This window comes from Lonchura striata, chromosome 1 (assembly GCF_046129695.1).
Source record: "Lonchura striata isolate bLonStr1 chromosome 1, bLonStr1.mat, whole genome shotgun sequence".
Taxonomy (NCBI): Eukaryota; Metazoa; Chordata; class Aves; order Passeriformes; family Estrildidae; genus Lonchura; species Lonchura striata.
This window is the reverse complement of record NC_134603.1, coordinates 142,749,127-142,759,925: the sequence shown is the minus strand read 5'-3', so window position 1 is coordinate 142,759,925 and position 10,799 is coordinate 142,749,127.

Genomic DNA, 10,799 nt, shown 5'->3' with positions numbered 1-10,799 from the left:
TCCCAGGGCTGTTGATTCAAATATTCTGAAGCAAAATGAACAAAATTCATGGTATGAATTTTCAGGTCTATTTTTCAATCTCATTTTTTCAATTTTAATTTTTTGTCTTGATATTTTAGAAGCTGTTGTTCTTGGAGCCTTCCTTACCTTGTCAACATTATTTCTCACCTTTTGATTTGAGTTGCACAAAAAGTTTTATAAGGCTTATACTACTGTTTGTTTTCCCTTGCCATAAAACCTAGGAGTCAAAGGGAAAATTTTGTCAAGTTTTCACACAGCTATTAAAAAATGGCACTTAAAGGAGTTATAAGACTTGGCCTTTTTAACAACAGGCCCAGAGGAAACCTAGAGCATATAAAAGAATGGAAGTTTCAAATGAAAGACACTAAAATTAATTTCTAAGCTGCTCTCAGAGCAAAGCTCAAGCTGGTGGGGGGATATGGCTACTAAGGCCCAAGTCAGCCAAAGGAGTGAGTTAAAGCAGCTTCAGGGCTGCTCGAGCTGCTCCCTGCAGGTTGCTATTATGCCGTGTTGCCATCTAGGGATCACCAGAGTGCATACCCAGGGGCATGCTCCAACACATTCAGGGTCTGGGAAAATATGGTTGTATTTTGTATTTCAAGGATTACTTAGACAGCAGTCACATCTGCAACTCTAGTGAGGATCTACACACTGCGATTCTCCCTCCTACTCTTGCATTATATCAAGAAGGAGTTGGGACCAAGGCTGGCCCAAAAATATGCTGTCAATTTAGGGAACATTAGTTACCATTCAGGAGTGGTAATCTCTGTACTCAAGAACAAATGAGAATCCTTCAGAGTTCAACTGAAATAGGACACAAGTATTTATTTCCCTCTCTGTAACTTGAAGCTCTGAACATAACATTATCCCACACTTCAGGACTGCTGATCTGCCAAACATGGTTTTAAAATTCTAGTAGGCCATAAGTTTTATCTTTTTTTTGACAGAAGAGAAAGACAAAAATTACAGGCAGAGTGTTGCAAATGGTAAGAAACAGAAAAGTCTTATGGGGAAAGCACAGAGGAAATGCAGTGCCTGTGGAGCAGGGAGAAAAAGAGCAGCGAAGGTCATGACAGGAGAAGTAAAATAAAGAGTCATGCTAAAGATGAAAAGAAAAGCAAAGCTTCATACAAGAGCACAGGGCACACAGTAGCCCTGAGAGGGACTAAGAACACAAAGAGAGTCTGGCTGGCAACAGAAGGATGTGAGGCACTCTTGGAGAGATAAGGAACATCTCTATCATCTGCAGGAAAAAGTACCACAGAGGTTGGGTATCTCTGGCATGGGAAAAGGTCTGGAAGATCTCTGAGATAAATAAATAGGAAACTTGGCTGAGCAAGGACTGGAGAGATGTAATCAGTGCTCTGCATGTGCACTGAGCATACTCAAGCAGGCAAACTTAAAGACACTTTGCTAGGATAGAGTCAGGAACAGGATCACAGTAAAAGTAACCCAGGATTAAAAACCAGTGGATGAACTAGCTTGAAGAGCAAGTGTGGTTTATGGCAAGGAAAAAAAGCCAGGAAGTAAATCAGTCCCTAATATAAAGCACAGCAGTGGAGCATGCCATAAAATCACAGACTAACCCAGGTCAGAAGGGTCATTAAAATATCATCTGCCCCAATCTTTCATGGCAAAGGAAGGCTAGGTCAGATTACCCAGCACCCTGCCCAATCTCATTTTAAAAACATCCAGTGATGGGGACTCTACCATACCCATGGAGAGGTTGTTCCAGTGAATGCTTATTCTCACTGTAAAAAATTTCTTTCTATCATGGTGAAACTTCTCCTGATGTAGCTTCTTCCTGAAGCCCCTTGTCTTCTCTGTGCAGTTTCTTGTGAATTGAGAACATCCATTCTCCTTGTAGCCACTCTTTAAATACTGGAATACTGTGATGAGGTGTCTTTCTGTGATGAGGTGCTGTGGCAGCAGCTCTCTGGCCACAGAGAGCAGGCACAGAATTTCCCAGGCATTTTCCTGGGAAAGGCTATGAGAAGATCAGGGAAAAGAATGAGAAACAATTCTTACGTCCACTTGTACCTGCTGTTGTGCACATGTGGGATGTGTCATGGAGATTTGTTTACCAGTGATTTCTTAATTGGACACTGGATGGTGTTTGGATGGATTGACCAATTAGGACAAAGCTGTATCAGGCTGGCTGTAGGGGTTGCTGAGTTTTTAAATAAGTATAGTATAATATAGGATAAGATGATATAATAAAGAAATAGATCAGCCTTTTGCAACCATGAAGTCAATGCTAAATATTACCCAGCTGGGGGTCTGCGGCAACAAGGTGCCACTCAGCCTTCTCTTCTCCAGGGAAAAAAATCACACTTCTCTTTCCTTGTAGTCAGTCTCTCCAGCTCTCTGATCACCTTTGTGGCCCTCCTTTGAGCCTGCTCCAGCCTGTCCATGTGTTTCTTGAAGGGTGCTGGCCAGAACTGGGCGCTGCACTCCAGGTGTGGCCCAGCAAGCACTGTGTAGAATGGGATGTTCACATGTCTTCTGTCTCTGCCAGTACCATCCCTGCAGGTGCAGCCCAGGATTCAATTTGCTTTTTTTGCTGCAGTGGCACACCGCTGACCCATATCAGGTCAGGTTAGACAATGTGTCAAGGAGCAGAAATAAAACTTTGGGAGTGTGTCATAGCCCAGCTGTACACTGAAGAGTGAAGCACAGATATTGCCTCATGCTGGCCTGGGTCAGTGTTGAGTAACTGGACACGTCCTTGTTGCTGGGGCTTGCTCAGCAGCTGCAGCCACTCTCTGACAGGCTCTGCCTGCCCAAAGCAAAAGTGCTCGGGTGCCTGACACTCTCATGGTCTAGCTCAGGTCTCATCTGTCAAAGGCTCATTTCCAGTGAGGACCTACACACTGCAAATGACAAAAATAGGAATGTGTTGAATACAAGAAGCTTCAGTTCCTAATGAACTTGTACCAGAATTGGCACCTTTTGCTGACAGTCAGTATCTTGTCATTTGTTTCCCTTAAAATAATCCAATCACCAAGAACTAAATACAGCTGCCAATAACTTTATTAATGACTGAGTCTAATGCAGAAAATTTCAAACTGAACTACTCTTCCAGGTTTCAACTGTCTTCCATCACAACTAATTTGACTGTTTTCAGAAAATGCGCATTCTTAAAAATATGTATTTTGACTCTCAGAAATAAACCAAATATAAGCTAAATAATTTTAGGGAAGCAAAATCAAGAGGAATGTTAATGAGGTAAAAGCTAAAGTTCTATTACCACAGAAGATTCTATTACCATGTTAGCTTTAAAAATTAAGTGGAACCTGAGATGAAATAAGCAGCTATGAGAATAAAGGGAATATTTATAAACTGTTTAATTCTCCTTTTCCTCATTTGTAGACTGATGCACACCTTTTTTAAGTTGGCCTCTGTGGTTAAGGCAAAACAAAAGGCTTTTTTTTTAATCTTATACCATAGTGTGAAGCACATTTCTGTAAGGTTTAATGATCTCTGTTGCAAGCATAGCTCACCACTTGCAGATGTGCCATTTACAAACCACTGGGAAACATTAGCATTAAGATTTTTGTGTGGCAGTCTGAGCCTTGGATGCCGTGTGTATTCCCCATCTTTGCTCTGACCAAAAGGGCTCTGGCAATGCTTCATGGAAATTTACTTTGTAAATGAGGTGTTGTGATCCAGCTGGCAGTACATGTACTACATCTAGCTTGTAGGATATTTCTTTTTGGTCTGATATTTTTTCTTTGTGGAAGTTACAGAGGATTATTATAGACAGAAGAGAAAGGCTCTTCCAGCCCCTTGCTAAGAGATCCTGCTGCCATTGGTCCCTGTGAGTGGAAGGAGCAGGGCAAGGAGCACATTCCCTGCTGAACAAGAACAGCACAGGAATGAAGGTTATTGCTGCCTCTGCAGCACATGTAGGGAGGGCAAAATCATGGCCAGTGTAAGATGAGACATGCAAGGTTCTACATGAAAGGCAGCATGGTACCTTCAACTAATGTGTACTTTGTTCTGCTTGATTGCATTTCTAACCAACAAGCAAATTAAGTTTGGTCAGCTTAGTCTTCAGAGCTTTTTCTAACATTAATAAAAAGACTAATCATAAACACATTTTTTAAACTTAAAAATAGGGAAATTGCCAGTAAATACATACTGTAAGTCAGAATCTCTAGAGGACCAACAAGATTCTTAAAAAGCAAAGAATATTTGATCAGCAAAATTAGGATACAAGAAAGAATTTTAAAATAATTAGGTAAAAAATAGGTCACAAGTCTAGTATTTGTCCCTGAGTGGTTTGAAATATTACAGCTGATAATAATAATGCAGAAGAGCAGACCTGTCAAATAGGCAGTTTCATATTTGAGAATATGATGGATGTTGTAATAATACGAGAGAATGTATTTGAACCACTTTGCTTTCCAACAGCAATTAATAATGGCATAAAAAAACAGCCACTGTATTCTAATATCTTAAAATGATTAATGCCTTATCATTTGCATCCTGGAATTTCAGATGAGATGACCAATTACTACCTTGAGCTTGCTGACCAGATTTTATGTTGCCTGATTTTAGGTCCTAAGTAAAATGTGCAAAAACTGAAACAAATCTATATATCAGAAGGCTAAACTTATTTTAAAACTAGGAGGAGAAATTAAAGCTTTTATGACTGCAGTTCATAGTCTTGCTGAACCTGGAATTGTAAAGTACTTTAGTTCAGACATCTCAGACCTAAGTATCCCCAAATCTGTATGCAAATACAGGCTTTTCTTAAATTCCCCTTGATATCCTCCTTCCAATGCTCATCAAGCTTTTGCTGACTAAACTGCCTTCCATTCACTATGTCACCAGCATCAGAACATTTCAGAAAAGAAAACTGAATTGTGACAGCGCTGCCTTTGCCACACAGATGGTGCATTTGTTTGCAGCAGCAGTAAAAGTGAACACCAAGGGTGACTCTGAACAGCTCTGAGATGTTTTCAACAGTGGCCCTTTATTCTAAATGACAAATGTGAATTCAGAAAAGGACAGATAAAATCTGCTGAGCACATAAACTAGTCAACAGGCAAGTCAGCGGAACACAGATGGACTGCAGCCATTATTCACCTAATCTGAATCCATGGTGTTTCAGCTGGAATTTCCTAGGTACAATAAATCATATGGGAAAATGGTCTCCAATAGTAGCTCATCTAATAAAATCCATGAGACTCCCTTAATTATCAGAAGGTGAATGTATGAGAAAACAGCAGAGTGGAGCAGTAAAGTAGAAACACCAATTGCACATTCCCTTGTTTTGGCACAACACACCTTAAATAACCCAAGAGTAGCAACAGGTCTGTCCTGCAGTCTGGGAACAGTGATCTCACAAGAGCCACAGCAGGCACAGAAAAGGACAGAAAAAAGTGAAAAATATGTTTTTACAGCTAGTTGTGCTTGCAAACATAGCATTGAGTATTTATTCAGCATCAGTTTTAACACATGGATGAGGATCCAATGGTTGGATTAAAAACACATAATGCCTTTCCACATAAAATTTCAGGATCTGGACCAAAGCTTATATGATTCTGTTTCAAACATCAGCACAAAACAGGGACAGTGCACAGAACAATACCAATCAATTAGCTGGCTAAGTTAAAGGAAATCTTTCACATTGGGCTTTTTCTTTTTTTCTAAATTTTTTTTTCTCACTTTATTCTGTAGTCACACCCAGTATTTCCCTATCAGCTTCAACCAACTACACAACTAAAAGAGGATAATTTTTCAAAATGTATCTGTGCCAATATGGGGTGGCTATATTTTTAAAAAATACATATATAACCATATCAGACTTGTCATATGGATATAGCTTTAATTCTGAAAGGACAACATATTTTAAGTCCTATAGCAATTCAACAGAAGAAGATTGTTAATTCATAAAAATATGTAGATTATGACCTGACTAGTCTGTGCAGGGGGTCTGATTAGGTACTTTCAGGCCATCAACAAATATATAAAACAAAAAACAGGAAGGGGAGAAAAACGATACTCCAAGAGTATGGCATACCTTGGCAGCCAACAGCAACAGACGTTCTCAAGGTTTATTTCTGGTTTTTATTTTCAGAAGACCTACACATATTTTTGTAACAAATTGCTTTTCCACTTAAATTTACTTAATTCTTTTTCCACACTTTTTGCCACCAAACATCATCCTAAAACCACGAGAACTGCAACTGGCAGGACTTGTGATGTGAGAAGAGTGAAAGGCATACCAACCTGTGGCAGCACTGTGTTTTAAATCCTCTTGGTCCAGTCATAAAGCATTTGAAGAGAGGGTCCCAGCACAAAGAAACGAAGTCAGCAGTAAAACTTCAGTGTCTGAATCAAATGAAAACACTGCTTAAAGTAAGAGAAACATGGAAAGGAATCCTTACTGATGCTTACAGTGCTGTGGAGTTCGAATGAGACAAAACCAGCAATTAATGGGTTATTGGCAAAAGGTAATTTGGATAGGCTTTTTAAGGTGGGGCCAAGCAGATCAGTCCATGCATCTGTGCAGGGGCAAAAGTTAAATCCTGAGAGCAATGTTAAGTCCTATTGAGAGAAGCAGGGAGATGATACGACTGGAAAGAGGCTACTGCAAAGGATACAGGTATTAATGGGAGGCTTTACTGAACCAGGGGTATCTGTAATGGTAGTGCTGCAAGAAAGCAAATAAAATTCTGGGATATGCATAAAAAATAGAAGGAGTTACTTTAGTATTCGCTAGTAGAGTCATTGCTGTTGGCATATTGCGCTTATCTCTGATGTGCGTGAGCATGAAGATTACTGGTAAACTAGAGAAGTACTAAAATCACATAACATCCCTAACAAAGAGTAACATTTTGTGAATCTTATATACTCAAACAAAACTTGTACTTGGATAGAGAAATGGAAAGAGGAGGTATAATATGTAAAAAAGTGTGTGATTTAAAGTTAAATTTCAACTGAGTCAAGTAATCACTGTAGCAATTTAGTGATGATTTTGTGGATTCTTTTGCCGCTATTCATTTTTAGTCAAGACTGCATGCTTTTTAAAAAATATCTGACCTGGGTCAAGCAAGAATTAAGCTAGGGGAGCCTGTGTCCTCCTTTATAATACAGTCAGGCATCAGTAATCCATTCTTCTGCTGTAATTTGCGAATTTTCCAAATTACAGCAAATGAGCTTTTTTGGTTCTTCAAGAGCAGTTATGCAGCTATGTAAACATTGCATATTGAATAAAAATGCAAACTATTTATGCATTTGGTGATATTTCAACTGAAAAGCATTCAATGCCACTTTTATGAAAGAAAAATTATCATTTACATATGAGTTGCAAAAGCACTTTGATAACCTCCAGCACTTGCTATCTATCTAATGTTTTACTGACTTAACAGGACTGGTAATTCACTTCACAGCTAGAAAATATTGTCAGAAGGAGATCAGTGTAATTTGTTTATTACAAGGGTAGAGATAGAGAGCTTCTTGGAAAATATGGCGATAGAGTTAAATCTTTATAGACAAGATAAAGATTAATGCAAATGAAAGATAAAGAATAATAAAAGTAATTATACTGCAAGCAGAATGTAAAAAGTAGTTTCTCTAATTTCAGTAAGGAGCTGTTATTTGAGTGCTACAAGGTTTTAGACTTTTTTTTTTTGTGTTAGTCTAAATCCTAAAATTTAGCTGGTTTTTTCTTTGCTGCTGTACAGATACTCTATTTCCCAGTTTTCGAGCAAAATCTCAAGGCAAACATTCACACCAGGCAGTGGACAAAGCTGGAAAAAAAAAAAAAAAGTGCAGAATGGGTGATGGTGCTCTTTTCAGTTACTCTGAGCTGTAAGAAATTTGGGGAAATTTTACACCAAGTCAAGTAGGGGTTATTCTTAAAACCCGAGAACATATGGTTCAACTTTTCTTGGAACACTTATCCAGATTTTAAATAAACAGTCACAATGTGTATTTCAATCCCTATCTCAATTCTTAATATCTAGCACTTGATATACACTGTTTTCAGTTAAAGCTGATGATGAGATCCAACATGAGAGAAAATGACCCTGGCTTAAACAGTTACCACACATCAGCTTATCTACAGACCTAGTCAAATCTGAAGGAAATTTGGGACAGTTATAAGTTCAGTTCAGCCTGCAACAAAAGAATCCAGCCAAATTCTTTCACATTTGCCACACCACAATAATTCCACAGATGTTCACCAAGGCATTGCTTATTTGAGGTTATTTACTGTGCCGTGTTTAACCCCAAGATGTAGCACAACTAGCCAACAGACTTAAAAGCCTCATAGAAAATGCAAAGCTAGTTAAGGTGTTTTGTACAGAAGTGCAAAGAATGTGAAAATATGTGCCTGTTACTACTTCAAATGCAGAAAATAAAGCAAAAAGTGTTTAATAACATAGCAACTAACTACAGCAACATACGAAAGGATGTCCTGAGAGGGCTCTGAGCCTATGGACCATATTCCCCTCCAAAGCATGATTTGCTGTCCTGGCTGTAGCTATGCCCTAAACCAGAGTCCTTTATGCCCCTCCACCATGCATCTGAGGGCTCTGTCAGACCTGTGCTGGAGTTAGGCATAGAGTAACTATGGGGCACTTCTGGCAGATGAAGGTTTCTCCAAAAACAAGTGATGGAAGGAGCAACCTTCCCAGTGTGCAAGGTCAGCTTGGTCCCAACCTTCCTATGTGCTTATCCACTCATACTAACAACTTTGAGGGGACCCTTTTAGTAACCAGGTGTCCATACAGGTGGTATTCACATGCCCTCTGAACAGAGAGAGACTTAGATTTCTCCTGAGAGAAGCTGTGAGAGAAGCAGAGAAAAGAGAATCAAAACAACTCTTATCTCATTCCCTGCTCCTGTTTGTGCCCATGTGGAATGTGGTATGGAGATCGTTTACCCAAGGTGATTGCTTGATTGGATTCTGCTGATGGTGTTTGGATTCATTGACCAATTGGATCCACGTGTGTGTCGGGATTCTCAGGCAGAGAGAGTCAGGGGTATTCTAATCAGTTAGTTAGTGATCGCTCTTGTTAGTGTAATATAGTATAATATAATTTAATAAAGTAATTAATTAACCTTCTGAAATCATTGGAGCCCTGCACATAATTCTTCCTGTTGGTCAGACACCACATTTTACTATATAAACACTAAACACTACCATCAGGAGTAGGACTTAAGAATTCACTAAATACAAATTAGGAGGAAGGTGCAGGCAATCAACACAGAGTCCCCAAACTCATAGTTAAGAACAACACTTTTTTCTCTGAAAAACTATGCTACATCTCTTCAGGCCCACACAATGTGAACTACTGTCTACTTTTTTTTCCTAAGGCTTGTTTATTGCTAACAGGCCTGGTTTATAATTTTTCTGCTATACCTTTTGGATTCTTTCTTTTCTTCTTCTGTCTTAAATATAAGCTTTGTGTCTGAATTTTCAATGCTTTCAATAACCTACTTCCTCCTTATCTATCTTCTGTCATTATACAAAGATTAATGCAAATTTGATTAGATTTCTGTAGTTCATCTGCTGGTTTTTCAAACATCTTTGTGCTTTCTTCCATGTTGTCCTTCTTGCTGGGCTTTTCTTTCCACAGCCACAAAACCTGATTAATTTTCCTCAGCAAATCCCACCTTATGTCTTCTTCACCATGAAGAACACAGAAACAAGAGTTTGACTGACGGTGTGTTGCAAACTGTGCCTTCCCCACTGATCAATACAGCCTCATTGTTTCCCTCATCTGCCCAGAGCCATCTGCTGTCTTTTGTCTTATACTTTTGAGTTCTTCAGGGCAGGAATTATCTTTTTGCCCTATATTCCTATACAAAATAACAAGATAATCACAGTTCAGGCAGGATTAAGGCTGCTAGATAACATGATAATACAAACAAATTACAACAACGGAAAATTTGCTCCAAGTTCTCTACAGGTTTTATTTTTTTTTTTTTTTAATGAAATCTAAGACAGAAATATTAGGTGGTTCAGGAAAAACATCACAAATTCCACTGTTTTTTCAATGCCTCTGACAAAGGTTTAAAATAGCAGTAGGTGAGAATATTAATTCAAGTCTTCTAATATAGGGCTGGATCAGGCTCGGCAGGTCTGACAGCCTGTCTCCATTGTAACTCCTCCTAAAGGCAGGAAAAGGATTCTCACGGGAAATGAATCAGCCCCTACGGAGCCCACGAGGCAGCGTGCAAGAGGAGTTCTGCTACTGCCTGGCAAGATCGGTGGCTCAGATACAGGACCGCGTAGTGACATCTTTATCATAATCCCTAATAGAAATATGCCATATTTTCGTGTTTATTTTTATTTGAAGGTGAATGTCGCAAAAGTTAAAGGGCTGCAACACTAAAACGGGGTCATAATGAGAAAAAAAATCTAAGATTATTTCCACAGAGATCATGATTCAGGGAGACTGCTGCGAACCACAAATGTAAAATTATAAATATTACAAAGCGTGTATTTATGTGCAAGAGGCCTAAATTTCAGGAGAATCCTCGTTCCAGGGGCCTTTTGGTGCCTACATGCTCGCTTACGAGACTGTGATATGCAAGGGGGATTATTTTATCTTGCACTGAACAGAGAAGGTGTCAGAATCTGCCCGTCTTTTCAGAGCCCAGCTCCAGCAGGCACTACCTGACTCAGCTCACAAACTAGAGCCACAGCATCAAATTTCCCAACCCACTTAATTTGAAAGCCTGCCAAGATAGGTGAAAGACCTTATAAATATGTAAAGCAGGAAGTTCAGATTACACAGTGATGTAAATTCCCAGTG